General features: G+C 37.1%; 1 protein-coding gene across 1 annotated transcript in view; it reads left to right on the top strand.

The window, feature by feature from the left end:
* Window positions 1–2,501: 2,501 nt before the first annotated feature.
* zfhx3 (zinc finger homeobox 3) overlaps window positions 2,502–17,224 on the top strand; it is a 172,816-nt gene continuing 158,093 nt past the window's right edge. Inside the window, exon 1 of the mRNA XM_024294816.2 lies at window positions 2,502–2,553. The gene's annotated coding sequence lies outside the window, so the exon portion shown is untranslated. The remainder of the gene's footprint in view (window positions 2,554–17,224) is intronic.

Genomic DNA, 17,224 nt, shown 5'->3' with positions numbered 1-17,224 from the left:
TTGTAGCGGCATAATGTAGCAGTGACAGCCCCGTGGGGGCTGCATGTGGGAATGTCAGCATTATACTGGCTGCGTCTACCGCCCATCCTCCCCCTGCACGCCTTCTCCTCTGGCATTGACACAGCTTTGCTCTGTGTGTAAACAAACACTCAGCGGCAGCTTGGCACTGCAAGAGAAGCCACTTTGGCAAAGACTCAGCTCTTCAGCGTGCAGCAGGTGATGGTGTCAGATCTTGGGGTGCGGGCTGCTTTTCCTAATTGTTCCAACCACGACAACAATTTCCTTCATTTGACCTAATCTGCAAATCAGCAGCATTCAATTAAATGTGTATCAGTGAAGAACACATGTAGTAACACCGCTTTGGAAATGTTGTTTTCTTAGCCTGAAGTGCTGCTCTCTGCAATGTGGTTAATGTTCTATAAAGCTGTTAGATGTGTTAAATATAACATCTTATAACTATGCAAATTACAGTTTTTCACAAATTGTGTTTTTATTTTCGTGCTTGGATGCAAAAACTGCAGTGATTATTTTAATTGCACTCTTTATGCTGACTAAAACTGTGCTGAGAGCAGTGCTGCTGTGCCAAAAATTCCATAAAACAGTGGTGCACAAGCATCATGAGGGGTGAATGTGATAGAACAGGTATTTTAAATAACCTGCAGTAAATAAAATATCCTTTTGGTTAATTGTGTTGCTGTAATGAATGCTGAAAGCTGTGCACATGTTGTCACCTAGCAGGTGGTGTGTAATAAGCCACCCAGCTACTATTGAAAAAAAAAAAAAAAAATCAAAGGCAGCAAAAGACAGGCGTGGTGTAGCATGTGACTGTTTGCACGTCCATTTATGTGGCTGTTAGACCCTCCTCAGTCCGTATAGAAAAACACTTACTGTTAATGTAAATAGCAAGGCAGCATAAATCAGGAGACACGCGCAGCCTTAGAGAATATCGTGTAATAGTTATTGCGAAATGAAGTGGCATTGGGATCAATATCCCACTATATCTCACTCTGGCGTAATGGCACAGAGGAAAGCTGGAGGCCAAGGGATCCTGGACCCTCCACCCCACCGTGGGCCTATAAATCTGCCTGACCTGCAACCCACTTATTAAAGTACATACATAGTCGGCAGCAGCCGTCCAAAAATACAAGCTTACTCACTGACCTGACGTCAGGGGAATGGAGGCCTTTACCTTGTCTAAAGGCAGGAGTGAGAAGGTCGTTTGATCATCATTGGTTAATATGTTAACGATAATCTTGTCTTAAATGTTGACACTGTTTTTATTTGATCATTTTTGTTTAATATATTTGTTTATTAATAAAATAGTGTACCTTTTTTCATTGTTATTAGCATTTTAATATCAAACATTTATGCAGTCAGATGAATATCCTTGAAATTTGTACAAGTCTAAATGTTCAGTAGTTGTATTATTTCATGAAGGCTTTGACAAAAGCTGCAATGCTTTAAGGCTCAGCTTAATCGACTTGAAACCAAACAGTGCAATAAAATGTGAAAACTAAAAAATGATGACAACGTGGCACTTTAAACTCACACTGTGGTGAATTCCAAAGCACTAGGGGCGGCCATCTTGATTGTTTACAACTGTGACTGCAAACAAGAATGAATCAAGCAAGATTTCCGATTGGTTAGATTTATTTATTTGTTCCTGCCTATGTGTCTGAAAATTTCCCTATTCACCAAAACTAGAATGTTATTTCTGAGCAGTCACCATCAGTGTTATGCATGTGCTTTAATAATTGATTTCTATTATTTTATAGTATATTTGTGGTAATGCAACATGTTTCATTCACGCCAAGACAGAAAAAAAGAACATTTTATATTGCAAACCTTGTGTTTGTCATGGTAGCATATAAAATAATAAAGCAGTTTGCGGTTGACTTGGCAGTGTTTTTTGTGTTTGTGTGCAGTCCACATATAGCAGCCTTATCAGATAAATCATAGATTGTTTTCTGCAGCCTGGTAAAGGGGTTGATGTTTGAGGCGAATAGTGATTTAAAATGGAAAGTGACATTTGGATGAGTAAGGGATAATGCGCTGGAGTCTACTTTTTTGTCTGAGCTGCTATATGAAAGTGTTTTAAATGAGATTGCCATTGATGTATGAAAGAAGAGTATTAGATTTACATTTATTCCTTTTTTCTGAGGAAGGGATGTTTTTCATGGGAGCTTTTATGCATTTAATGCTAAATGTGTTTGCGGAGTGTCCTTTTTCACCCATAAGTTGTTATAAGTCCACGATAAACAGTACAGAGCCCACGGACAAAAATGAGTGCAAAGTAACAGTATAATGGCTTCCAGTGATTACCTACATTATTCAGGTTTTATCCTTTTATACTTAAGATTTTGTGCCAATTTTTATATAGCCTTTGGCTAGAAAAGGGTTTTTAAAGGTGAATAGTTACTATTAAACTAATGAAAAAAGATATATTTTGCAGCTTTTTAATTCTTATTTTCTTAAGCACTGTGGATGATTGTTTGCTTTTTTGTGTTTTGCAGGATTGTGGAAGCCAACAACACTTCTCCTGTTCCACATATGGTGAGTGCACTCTTCACTTTTTATTTTCCTTTTCTATAAGGTGCTAATCTCTGCAGACAAACATAAATAAAACAAAATAAAAATGGTTTTACTTCATGAATTCACAAGAAAAAATGGAATGAATGTGTTCATCGCTTATCTGAAAAAAAGTTAAAATAAGTCTATATTATTTAATCAAACATAGATCTGTGTAAATAAAAACTTGTATGACTTGTTCATTTGGGTTTAGTTAGTCATACAATGTTCTCTCTTATTTATTTTTTTATCAAATAACTTAAAATTGATTGTTTTTGCAGCATTTTCTATTAATGTAGCTCTAAGAAAATAAAATTTTCTGACATTTATTTTCATAAGCAGTTATCAAAACATTATTTCTTAATAATTAATTTATGATTTTCAACAATTTCAATAAAAAACAACTTGTGACGAACATGGTCAATATGCAAGGGCACATTTGATAGATATTAGGATGTTATGTGATTCATTAGAGCAAAAAAAGAAAGTGAAAAATTGTCATTCGGTCAGCTGATGACTGGACAGAGTTTGATTAATTCTCCTTTCAAACTTGTGGTAACACTTAACAAATGTAGGCTTCTCTTGGCTATTGATTGAGGATCTAAAAAGTAATCTATCTGATGTTTAAAAAGCTAAGAAAGACCATAAAAACATATCAAAGCACTATCACCCTGCAATTTCCACAGCCTGAAACATCATTAAGAATGAACAGGATATGTGAGAGTGAAGACAAAAAAACCTGTAAGAAAACTTTCAGAGGTTGTATTGTGTTGTATTTTACTGATAAAGCTGGTTATTTTCTCATTAAGATAACATTATAGTAGTATGCCTTAAGAAACACTGTAATCAAATCCTAAATTTTCTGTTATAAGTGGTCAAATGACAATGAAGTGGGAATTTATTTGCTAAACTTAAGAAAGTGCCAAGGAGTAACTTTACATTAATAGTACTATTTTACGCACACACACATGAACACACACTAGCATAAAGCAGGCCAAGGCCTCAACGGTGTTAGGACAGCCCACTTCTGGTCCTTAAAGTCTGACTCTGATCATCTTTTGATGTATTGTAAAAGTTCTTCTAGTGGCCTTTTAGTTATAACCATGCTGTGATTTTCTAGGACATAGTTTCTGCAGAGCGGCAGGAGTTCATTAGAAATTTGAATCTGAGTTGTGGGCAGTACTGTTGGTGTACAGTAAGCCTGCCCTCATTTACCATCATCCTTTTGTTTACACTATCTAACACTAGCTTACAGCACCTTACAACCCCAACATAGCATTAGTGGGGCTACAGAAATGGTGAGCAGAATTGGAGCTATCCAGTCGTACAGTTTTGAGCCTGATGCCAGCTCCGACGAGGAAAACCAAGACATAAATGGATCTAGTTGTTTGTAAGTGGATGCATCGTAAAGGTGCATTCACACTGAATGAAAAAAAAGGTTAAAAACACCAAAAACATTTTTTTTTCTTTGGGTGGATCATTAAGATATGTTCATTCAACTATCCTTGGCCTCTGTACTTCTAATTACCAGCATTCAGATGTGTTCAACCAAACGGTATCTAGAATTTTCTGTGAATTAACAGTAGGTGGTACTACATTGCTTAAAGAATAACCTCCCTAGTGGTTAATTGTTGAATTGACCTGGCTCCATTTTTTTAATTTTCAATATGGCTTCAGGACGGAAGTCAACATGATTCCTCTCAGTTAGGATGCAAGGATGATCTGTTTTTGCAAATTAAAGAATGGACTGATTTCTGCTTGCTGTATTAAGAGTGAGGCTGAACCAATATGTATGACCTGGGCATCACTACAGACCTGATGTTTTACAATCACATGTAAATGAACAGCAAACACTGACCTCTGTCCTCTCTGAGTGAGGATCTGTGACTATTAATCCTCTCCTAAATGATTTGACAATAGAGAGACGTATTGATCTGGTCAGTCTTCTGGCAAAGAGGTCAAGAGCCTGACTTATTCCCGAGTCTTCTTAGGACCGCTGGGTAAAGTGGCATCAATACTGAAGCCTCTTTATCATTTAACATTTGGTAATATGCTGATTTTACACGTATTTTCATCTGTTTTTGTTCAAACAGAGCCTATTTTTCTGATGCTAAAATGCTTTTTTGCTGTTATTTGTTGCAGAGAAGCTTCACATAAAAAATTTATAAGTTTCCTGAAGTTTCTTTTTCTCTTTAAGGCAGCATATATTTTACATCTGATAGCCTTGGTTTCAACAAAGCACATGTGTGCAAACTCCCTCTTGGAGCCTCAAGCTTTTCACACCTCACCTGGGCAGTTATTCTTTTCTGCACTCACCCAAAGATGACTTGCCAGCTTCCACATCTGGCCAGACAGAGCAACAGAGAAAGTGCAGGGAAATTCACCGCCTGACCACTAGTTCTCCCCTCTGCACAGTGAAACCATGGCGCTCTCTCAGATTCTTTTGGAGTGACTCCTGGTAGAGCAACATCTGGAACGAGCAGCAGTTTTCTTTGCCTGTGTTTTTTTGGGGAGATTTAGGCCCCCGATAATCCATCTCCCTCCTCATTAAAGGAGCTGAATAAACACAGGCCTCTTCCAGTTGTTCCTATGAATTTCCTCACCAGGCGTCAGGAGACCAAAGTGGGGGCTACTGGATCAAAGTTGCCGGCAGCCCCGAGTGTGCAAAGAGTGAGAGTGTGTTCTGGGGTTGGGCCCATTACCTTTTTCCCTGGAAACCTCAAAGTCTCCTAGGTCAGTGGCTGTCAGCTCTTTGCCCCAAGCTCAGCAGAGACAGAGAAACACCAGAAGAGGGAGGGGTTTGCGAAAGCTGGTCCAGAGATATTACATAGTATGAGATAAGAGAACTAATCCGCATATATAAAGAGCAGACATAAACAAGTTCCAGGTACATTAAAAAGCAGATTTGGAACAATTTCAGTTTTCCACATTCTGCAGATTCTGCAGATCTTCAACATTTTTTGTGGTTTTGCTGGATGTGCCCTGAATGTGATGGGAAAAAAAAAACTTCAGGTTTTTTTTTTTTTTTTTTTTTTTGACAGGTGCATTTAATTTCACCTTCAAGAAGTTTGTTATGCAGAAACACAATAATGCAATCAGAAAAGCTAATAATCAACTTATCACAAGTGTGTGGGTGTTTAAAATTAAATATGGTAGTGCTTTTAAATATTGCTATTTTAAATCAAATTAATTACTCAATCTTTTCCATCAAATCAAAAGGAATTTACATTTATTGGCAATTGTCAAAAATGTTACCAATGAAAGACAGACCTTTCCTGATTAAAGTGTGACATTGTGGGTAATGTTGATTGAGAAATGCTCAGGGAACTGAGATCTAGGTGAAGAATGCTTCACGAATGAGGTGGTTAAATTATGAATAATTGGTTGTAAAGTGTGCAGATGGTGCCAGGTTTTAGAAACAAGTTCTACCCAAATGTGTTTTAACTTGTGTAACCTTTCAGAAGTAGAACTACTTTGTCAAAGTTAAAAGTATCTCTATCTCAACACAACTTTCATCAGGAATACATTTTTATTGAAAACTCTAGTTAAAAACATTTTTTTTTAATTTGTATGCTTCTAAACATTATTTTAATCCAACTTTTGACTCTATTTGAAGAATTGCTTTGAATTTAGGGGTTGAAAGTACCAAGTAAAAAAGTTTGTGGCAGCTAGACGTGACAGTTATACTCAAACCTATTGCTCCGACTGAACCTGCTTTCTTTATGTTCTTTTAATCTCACTTTATGGGTTCTGATCAGTTTGCAGCTAAAATGCTGCATACATTGAGAAAGGGCTTTTTTTTTCTTTATGCAATACAACTAAAAAATAAATAAATAAAGTTAAATCATGATTTTTAATTGATTTTGCTTCTGAAATGTATACATTTCTTTATTTTGCATTTTGGGAAGTAATATCTTTGCAAGCCTTTTTAGAAATTTACCTCAAACTTGTAATTCTCAGATGTAGATTTTTTCTACATCCTCAGAATCTATGGAAATGTACACAGCATCTCTTTCTTATCATTTTTTTTGTACAGTTATCATTTATGTTTCATAAACAAATTGAGAACATTTTTCATAAAGAAAAAATAATTCAAATTCCCACAATACCAATGCTCAAATATTAAATGCACTCTCAGTAAATAATTGTAAACAATTAACTGTATGTAGTGGATGTCTTATGTTTAAGCTTTTGCTGTTTTAAATACATTTGTGACTTTCAATCTTGATATAAATGATAAAATATTTTTTTTAGCAGATGTGGCTTCCATTAAAAGGTCAGTAAGTGTGAGCATACTCAACTTTTAAGTAATATGTTTCTAATTTTCTGCATTCCATTTTACTTAGGGAACAATAGTTTGTTGGAAAAAAATGGTATAAGGTTCATAAACACCAAAAATCTTCAAACTATGGGCTGCGGCAGAAAAGAATAATAAAGCATGGGAAGAAGTGATGTCTTGCACTGCAATTGTTATTCACTTACTCAGAAAGATGATCAAATTTATCAAATTGCAACCTCTGTGCGCAAAAGAAAAAAAATTGCCAGTATTAAATGGCCAATGTAATTAACTTGCTTAGCTACTGGCTGTGTGCAGCTGCAGCTGGAAATGGCCGTAGTGTTTGTGTTTGTATATGTGCACTGTGTGTGTTTGTGTGTGTACAAATGGCCCAGTGGTCGTCATCAGGCCCCCATCAGCCCCTCCATTAGTTACTGAGCTGCAGGTCCGTGCTGGAGCCTACCTGCACTGAATATAGATTAGGACAGGAGCATGGGCGGCAAGCACAATGAAGATGAACACGCATGTACGCTCTGACAAAAGATATCATTAGCATATTATTTATTTTGACATATAGTCTTGCATTTTGACTCACGGCCTCATTCTGTAATTGCATTTTACATATTTAAGTGATTGAAATGTTGTATGATGCTCATGGAAAAACGGTTAAATCATTCAAAGGTTTCTTCTGGCTGACAAAAGCATATGTTTTTGATTAGTGCCTATCCATGGACACTGACATTGCCAACACTTGTGAAGAGCACTTCATCTGATGCAGGCAGATCATAGCTTACACCATTTGAAATAACAACACACACAGCAAAATACACACACCGGCAGTCCTGCACAAAGGCAAATATGGCCGCATACTTCTCTCTCTGCAGTCGTTGGCTCGCTTGCTCGTGACAGGAAATTTGCTGTTTTGTCAGTCGACTATGGAACACGCAGCTGCCCCCCTCACCACTAACGTTTTTACACATACACTGACAGCAGACACACTGAAGTTTAAAATAAATATGCATTTCAATTCAAGGGAAGCATCTGTTTAATCCTTTACAAAAACGGTGAGAGTGGTAATAATTTTAGATATTATTTCTTTGTTTTGGCAGGCATAAGGAATAGTATGAGGCGTTAAAACGACCAGTAACGTTGTTCATGTCTAGAGAGGAAAGAGAAGTGGGGGTCCAGCTTGAGTTCAAGGCCAAAGAGCACGTCACGACCCTGGAGTTCAAGCATGAGTTGTAGGGCATGAGGACTGGGGGAAGGGAAGGGGTTGTGTGATGGTTTCTGTGTGTCTCTCTGGCAGTGCAATGGGTCTCTGGGGAGTCCTGGGTCAGGAGGGCTCCTTGCAGCCACCCCGCTCAGTCCCTAACGCCCCCCCTCCCCTCCCCTCCTCCCGCATTACTGTGCCATTTAAAGCCACCCAGCATCTATTTCCTCCAATAAAAACTAATAACCTTTTCTGTCGGAAATCACGGCAGCTCTTGAGTGCTGGAGCACAGGCCTGGCTGGATGGCCTGTAATTGCGGTCCGGTAGTCTCCCTTTAGTTTATTTTTTTGCCGTGTTTTGGATTTGATTTTTTTTCCCCCAGTCCTCTTGGTCCTCTGTGCTTTGCAGCTGATTGCCTGTGCAGCTCACCCCACACTCAGTAATCAGACAGAAGCTGGAGAGGGGGCAAAACAGCAACTCAAGGACCTTTTATAATTGGGAGATATTTGGAGGGCAGTTGGACTTTACATTTGGTGAAAGAATAGGCAGTGATGGTGACTGTCAAATAACAGGGATAGCAAAAGCCCCCCTCCGAAGTCAAGTACTCCAGTGTAAAGCAGCTATGAATAGTCTGACCGTGTTGTGTATCTGCTCCCTTACTGACCATTTTTGCATGAGAGTGCTGCAGTTCAGGGAAAGAGTTTAAAAATCTCCAACCAGCACAACTCATCTCAAGAAACATTTTTAAACAGTTTAGAATGTTTTTGTTAATAATCTAACACTCAAAAATTCATAAACACATTTTGCATTTTTTTTAAATTGCTACTAATTTTAATTGCTATTTTTTTATTTTGCTTTCTTTGTTCATAAAGTGCCACAACTTGTCCCTTAATCAGAACATATAAATGAAAACCTCAAATGTTTAGGGTTTTTACTTTATTTTATTTCATTGTTATGACTTAAAAATCATTTAGGATCAGGGTCAGAGCTAGAATATCTCAGATGGGGGCGGAAGGGGCAGAAGAATTTGCAAGAATGGCAAATGAGAACAGCAGAGTGGAAGGCCATTACAAATAAAAGGGTAAAAAAAAATATTTTTTTTTTTACAGTTTTAATACCGTTGTTGTTTTTATTTCATTTTAAAATGTTGCTTTCGATAGTTCTGCTATGCTTAAAGAAGCTTGCATTGATGATTTATTAATCTTTGTCAATAATGAGACTAATAATGACTCAAAACTTGAGGGGTCAAGTGTGGGGGGACACCCCGCACCCCCATAGCCCCGTCACTGTTTAGGATGTCTAATTTCACCTTACACTTCTATTTTAATTTTCAGTAATCTTTTGTAACTGTAGAAGATAAACACAACATTTTGCTTAATTTTGTTTTTGTATTTTCCCTTAGATTGGACACCTTAGTTTTTACTGTCAAGCTCTAAGGCCCTCCCTCCAATATTCATTTAATTCAATTTCTCCCAAATAAATTACAGGTACTTTTTTAGTGATATTTATTGACAAGCATTCCCTTTTGCAAATATGGGCCAATTGTAATTACCAGTAATAATTTGCTCCAAATGCAAACTATTTGGTGACACTTTTGAGTTAAGATGTGTCTTATTGGAGAAAAGAGGTCATTGAGTTCATTTTGATTTAGACAAAGAGAATGTAAAAAGGTATATCTGTCTAATAGTAAAATGGTAAGATTTCTAATTGCATGATTGAGACTGTTGGATACTAATTGAAGACAACTGTAATCAAACACTTCCTACATTTTTTTGTCTTGATCATTGACTGTTAAAAATAAGACATAACACCTTTTATAAAAAAGGATATTTTTTTTCATACTATACTTTCCTCTATACATGTTTATCTTATTATTTGTTTTTGGACTACAAGGACAATCTAGAAACTAAAAAAGGAAAGACATTTTTCTTATTAATTTCTGCTAAAGAGGCTCAGTTGCAAAGTTTAAGCTCCACATATTTTTAAATATTTTTCTACAGAAAAGTTAAGTTGTGCTTTGTTAAATTGCTATAGTTATTGTGTGTACAAGTTCATCACCTCTTTATATTTGTGATGACAGCAAAAAGCACCTATTTCTATATTATATAATGTGAAATAACTACTTATACAATATTTACATTTGCATTTCGTCATACAACAAAAATGGTAATTAGTGTGCAAAAACTGAGTCAGTCTACAAACTGCTTGACAATGTCTTGAAAATGATTGTCAAGGAAGAGGTTTATTTTTTTATTTCCAGTGCTTGAGTCAGTATTTCTTATCATGGAGTTCAAGTCTAAATTCTTGTTTTGTCATTTGCACACACAAATAGACGGTCAGTTGATATAGATTTGTTTCTAGACATGTTGTCACTTGAAAGACACTGAAGTTAAACTTAGACATATCGCATTTAATGACAGATCAATAGTCTTTATGGAGCCTTCAGGTCCAGACTGTGACTTCCGTAAGCCCAGTTATGAGTGTGCAAAGTTATCACAGAGCAGAAGAGACAAAGCCATGTATTAAATAGTGTTAAGGTTATATATCGGTTTATTTTATTTATAAAAGTTTGAATATATTGAAACTAATGACACCTATCTATTTTCTTAATATCCCTTTCGGGGGCTGGCCCTCGAGGCCTGGGTCTGGACACCCCTGCTTTAGAGTAACAAATTAACTTACTATTTAATATGTTATTTAATGTAACATTGTTCATCATAAATTTTCTGTGCCTGTTTAAGGACATAAAGTTGCAACACAGAGTCAACATTAGTTTATTTTAGTTTTTTTTTTTTTTTTATTGAAAATGATCTTTTTACAGCTTATTACAAAATGAATAAATAGTCTGATGGATGAAATGGTGATAATTGGAAGTCACCTGGATGTAAACGGGCACATAAAAAAGAAATTACTCAACAAGAAGTTTTACATCTCTGAGTGACTTACGTTTGTAATCTTATAATAAAGCCTTGGTGGATTTTTATCTAATCTTCAAGCCCATCTTTGTTAGAGGCTTCCTAAGTGTTGGAGAATGACTGCTTCACAGAAAATATGTGTATCTGAGCAAAGGCCTTTCATCCTATAAGCTAAAGCACCATCTGTCTTTTTGTGTGCTTTCTTTAAAGTATGTCGTTTATTAGATTAAATCTTTTCTTAACCACCTGCAAAAAATAAAAAAATAAAAAAGCACATTGATTTAGAAAATGTGATTCCTTTTCTCACTACGCTACATTCTTGAACTTACCCTTTTATTCTCGTTCTGTTGTATTCAGACAGAGGAGGCACTTTCAGTCAAACAGTCTTTTTATTACACACTTATACCAGTGGCACAAAAGCAAAGCATGTTTTACAGACTCCAAATAGCTGTGCATATGCTGCATATTTATCTCCTAACACATCATGCTGCTAACGTTCAACTAAAATGGGTGGCTATAGTTTTTCTAGACAAAAAGAACTCTGGGCTTTTATGTTTGAATTCGAACGTCTGAATAACTGTAAGTAAGCATTAAACCTTTGGCCGTAAAACTCATATATGATGCAACCACGCCAAGGTGTTGCCGTGCCTGATAGATAAACCTTTTTTCACAAATTTCTTTTCTATTTTCCCAGCGCATTCCTGTTTTCGTGCTTCAGACTACTGCTTGTTTGTGGGCACACTTCCTTAATTGCATTAAGAGGATGACGCACTTTCTTACTCTGTTTAAGCTCACTTTAATTGCCTCTGAATGGTGCACTGGGGAAGCAGGGACTGACGGGCCAATGTGGACATGCAATTAGCTAGCTTTCATAAGATGCTCCAGGGAAAAAAGAGAGGGCTCCAATTCATAGAGGAATTTCACACAGAAGGCAACAAATGCTATTTTGTGTCACTGCTGTGGAGGCATCTTGACGGAATGGTATTTCATTCATTAAAAATCATACTTTCAGACTGAGAAAGACAGAGATTTCTATTCAGGGAATGAAAAAAAAAAATGGACGGAAGACATGTGCAGCAGCAGCTGTAGAGGTCATATACAGTGGGTGAAGAGAAAGTGAGTGAGAGGATAGATCAAAAGGGGACAGAGAGGCAGGTGGAAAGGACAGATCAGTCAGGGTAAAATGATGTTAAGGTATTCCATGATAGGCATGACCATGTGAATCTTTACTTTGCACTGAGATTGGCAGAATGTTTTTAGATGTTCGTTGGACCCGTGGTGTTGGAAATTGTCCAGCCGCTTTACATACATCTCTTTTTTTCTTAGTTTACCAATTAGTGGACGTCAAAGACTTTTTGCAGGTAAAGCATTTACAGGACAACTTTCTTAATGGTTTTGATGTAGATTGAAAAGTTTGTGAAAAATATTGTGATTTATTCTGCTTAGAGGAAATCTAAATAACTGACCCCCTAGAGCGACTCTTATTAAAGTCCCACTCCCTATTGATGTACTTTAGAGGTGTTTCTAGTGGTATTTTAATTATGATTATGCCGTTTTTAGCCAAAATAAAAAAACTGTGTCATTTATGAGGACATAGTTTCTGTAGAGTGGCAGGACTTCTTCAGAAATTTGCCTCTGAGTTGTGGGTGAACTGGTGGCACGGAGTAAGCCTGCCCCTTCTTCCCACCATCCATCTGTTTACATGGTCTACTGCTACCTTACAGCCCCTCACAATCCCAATATTACATTAGTGGTGCAACAAAAATGGCAAGTAATATTGGAGGTATACAGACATACAGTTTGGAGCCAGATGCCGGCTTGGATAAGGAAAATAAAGATGTATATGGATCTATTTGTCTGCAAGTGGATGCAATGGAGTGGAGCAGGTAGCTTGTGGTTTATACCTAAACGATTAGAATAAATAAATACTCAGAAATGCAATTTTAAGCTTAATTACATGAAGAAAATACCACAAGAACATGTTAAAAACACAATAAACACAAACGTCATTGAAGTGGGTCTTTAAACTTTGTAAATAATTTTGCTTATCATAAATCACACAAACCCTAATTCATTATAAACATGATTTTATATGATATTTGAGACATGTCTCATGTGGGCCGACAATAGCAAGGTAAGTAGCTCTTAAAGCATGGTATTACTTTATGATCTTTTATCTAGACGGGGACGTGCTGAACATGCATTTTTCATGTGAATACAGTTCTAAGTGTAAGGCATTAAGTAAATGACGTCATGCATTAGGTTAATGGTATTGTTGCGACACATATCAAAAGCTTTTAATGCCACACAATGCAATAGGTAGCCGAAGTAGCACTGTTATCTCCTGTCACCCCTTCGTTTCCCTCTGCCTTTACTTCAACCACTTTTTCTAAGCCCCCCCCTTCCATCGGTACATTTCATGTTTCCTAACCCCCACCACCCCACCCAAACACCTACCCCACCCATAATCCCCTCCCCCCATCCTGGACAGTCTATCTCTGTCTCATGCTGTCTTTACCGTTCTTCCTCCGTCTCTCTCTATGTCCCAACTCCATTCAGCCGATCCCTCCCTCCACTCTTCTTCATTTAATAGTGGACCTCAGAGCGGTTGCCATGTCGACCAGCCAGCATATTACTATGGCAACCACTCAGAGCAAGACGAGGCTGCTGATTAGGGAGAGATGTCTAGTGTAGCCTGGCCAGTGAAGGGTGGGGAAGAATAGAGGGAAAATGGTGTTGGGGTGCCAGAGGGGGGTTGTATATTATAGGTCTGAGTATTATGTGTGTTTGTATGAAAGTGTGTGCTGTACATCTCTGCAAGTCAAAAAAGGAGTTTATAGAGACTGGTCATTTTTTTCCAGTTGTAAGCTAATAAACATTTTACTTCAAAAACATTTGTTAACTTGAAAAAATATATAGTATATTTTTGTGTTATAGTTAATTGTATTTTTTTCATATTCCAACAAAATCCTGAGATGTGCTTTTAATGTGTAACTTTCTAAATTTTTTGTAGTATTGAAAAAAAAACATTTTGAGACAATATTCCAACAAATATAGTATTTTTTGTATATGCATACACAGTAACTTAATATTTTCCTAAAAATAAGTTTCTGTTTTGCTTTGAGGTGTATATGCACAGAACTCAACTTGGCTATAAAAAAATATTTGATTTGTTTTTGTCAGATTCATAATGTTATGACCCGAGAGCAAAAGAACAAGGAGAGCTTTTAAAAAGCTGCACCCATCTCCAAGAACACTAATAAACGCTGTAGAGGTTGCCTCAGACCTCCCAGATCCATCAAAGAAACTAATTACAAGATCCAATTAAAGAGAGAAAGGAAGAAACTGAGAGAAAAGAAAGAATAGATGGGAGCGGGGGGGTCTCAGTTTGCGGCTGACCCAGTGAAGTTGTCAGCTCATTTAAGTCCGTATTTATAGCTTATTTATTATTTATCCTTGAGCCAAACAAGAGCGTGACATTTCAATAACAAAAATAAGGACAGGGGAAAATTTTTAAAAAGATGGTTAAAACTACTTACTTACTAATTGCAGTCTTCAGAGATTAAATGACTGGTAACATTTTGCTATTTAATTATTGTGTTTTACTTATCTAATCATTATTATCCTCTCAGTGGCCTTGGGGTGAAGGGCCTGCCCGGGGACTAACGGAATGGGTCAAATGTGGAGAATAAATGTTTGCCGTCCTCAGTTTTACGTGACAGTAGTAAGGCTTTAAATGTAACCCATTCATAACACTGAGAAAACTTTGAGAAGAAGCAATGCCCTTTATTAAAAACAAGCTTTAAGAGTTTATGTGGACATAATCCTCAACAAAATTATGATGACCCAGTTGCTTGGGGTATGTATCATACAACAAGCTCTTGTAGCTTTTTTCAGTTTTATTATTACTTTCACTGATTAGAAATTGCTAGGAAACCAACTTAACAGATTTTCCACAAAAACGCAATCAAGTAGTTTTATGAAAATTCTCTTGGCATTATAATGTATTGATATTTTATTTGATTTTAAGTGATAAAGTTTACTTTCAGTGTCATTTTCTTTTCACACCCCATATGACCACTTCTTTCTTTCTTTCTTTCTCTAAGCCCAACGTGAAGGCACCACATTTATTCCAGCTCTTGGCCTCTCTGCCTTTGGCACAGGTGATGCTGGACTATATCACATAGTTATGAAGTGATGATGACATTGCACTCATCAAAAATTATAGATGAGCTTGTCGCAAGCCTGGAAGTCCAGTGCTCAGTTGAGTGGGCTTTTATGTGGTCTGCGTGACACCCCTTCTAAAGCATTGGGTGGCTTTCCTTTTTTTTATTTTTTTATTTTTTACATGTCTGGACATCTCACGTTATGCACCTTACAGAGACTTTCTGAAGGTGTGTATGCTTATATTAGGCAAAAGATGCCCTACTGCATTAACATTTATGAATGATTTTGGGTTTCTCCTGCTCAGACTTAAAGTTTTCTAATTTCTCTTGATTAGAGCCACTCATATACACAACAATCATCCCATGACACTTTTCAGCACATAAACTTTGTGTTGTGGAGAAAATGTGGAAAAAAAAGATTTTTATTGTTAAGAATTCTTAACAATATACATACACTCTTTTTTATACCTGCATTTTCAGAAAATAAAAATATTGACACTTCACAGAGTGAAGCTTTCTTGGGGTTTGGCTTTTGCAGCTTTCTGAAAAATACCAGTTTGAAGCTATTTTCACCAGGGAGAACACCAAAAATAGTTTCTCCACAAAAGGCGAAAGGCCAAAGTTTGAAAACAATGAATAGTAGATCTGGAAAACACAAATTGGCTGGATTTTTTATTATTATTATTATTCTGACACTTAGATTTATTCTATTTGGCAACCATTTTTTAAAGCATGACTAATGGAACAAAGCTGTATGCAGACTTGTATTAGCCAGGATTTTTTGAAAATAAAATTACCTGGAGTTTGGTTCAATTTATCAAGAAACTGCTGGGGCTTGTTGCCCGTCTGGCCCTATTCACTCTGATGCAATACAGCCAAATTTTATGGCAAAAATAAATCCATTTATGAACTTTTTTTAATCTCTGTGGCTAGACAGGATTTGGTGATAGCATTCTGGAAAGAAGGCTGTAATAAGAAACTTTGAAGATTTCAGATCTACACCATAGAAACCATTGTTAACACATTTATTATTCAGTGGCATTTGAGAAGTCTCAATGTAGAGAATTCTCTATGCCCTACTCACACTATTAGTCATAAGACTTTCTGCAACCTACACTTTGTCAACAATGGAGAGTCACTGACTTCATTAATATATTTGTGATTTTCCCAAACAACTATCCATTCAGAATATCTGTCATTGCTGCTGAACAGACAATTAGATGTGTTGAGAAACTTGGAGGGACTGGGTTGGAGGGTGGATCGTCAATGTGATGGAGAAGTTGTCAAGTTTGGAAGCAATGTTGTGTTTGGTTCCCATTCGTTCTCTGACACAATCTAATAAACCAGCCACACTCTAAACAAGAATGTAGTTTTTCACAGGCATGAAAAAATAAATTGCAAGTCATTAGCTTCCATTCTAGCTGCACTTCATGCAATTGATGTGCACAAAGCAACCATGTGATTAACACAGAGAGACAACTATTTATGAACACAGCAGATGCAAATATATAGCTGTATTGCTGCCTGATCACACTCATGGAAACGTGCACACACTGACCAGATCATACCCCTCGGGGCTGTGGGGCAGTGTTTGAGCGATTTCTCCCCAGGGGGCTGATATTTTATAGTTTGTGTCCGTCAGTGGTGTAGCCCAGGGCGCCAGGGTTGACAGTAAGTGCTCTCAGCACCGGTGACACTGATTCATCTGAGCCATGACACAGATGAGAGGGAAGAGAGAAGGACGGTCAGTCAGCAAACAGGCAATAAACACAGGAATACCAGCTTTTGGCTGCCCCCTAAATCAATTTAAAGCATAATCTGTGTATTTTCAATCAATGTCAGGAAACACTTTTCTGAGATTTGAGATTTTGACTTTAAAACAAAATGGTTTGATATTCCGGGATTATCATTTACTAGATTGGTTTAAGCATGGGGTCTCCAATCTAAAATGGCATTTCAATTTCTCGTTCCTCCTCACAGCTGTTCTGTGCACTGCGTCGCGTCTTCTACATATATATGGGGGGGACACCTCTGAAACCCAGTCCTTAGATGCGCATACTAAGCAATCAATGTGTCACCTCTTCCTGAC

This window comes from Oryzias melastigma, linkage group LG3 (assembly GCF_002922805.2).
Source record: "Oryzias melastigma strain HK-1 linkage group LG3, ASM292280v2, whole genome shotgun sequence".
Classification (NCBI taxonomy): Eukaryota; Metazoa; Chordata; class Actinopteri; order Beloniformes; family Adrianichthyidae; genus Oryzias; species Oryzias melastigma.
The sequence above is the reverse complement of the archived record's forward strand: the minus strand, read 5'-3'. Positions and strand labels throughout refer to the sequence as shown.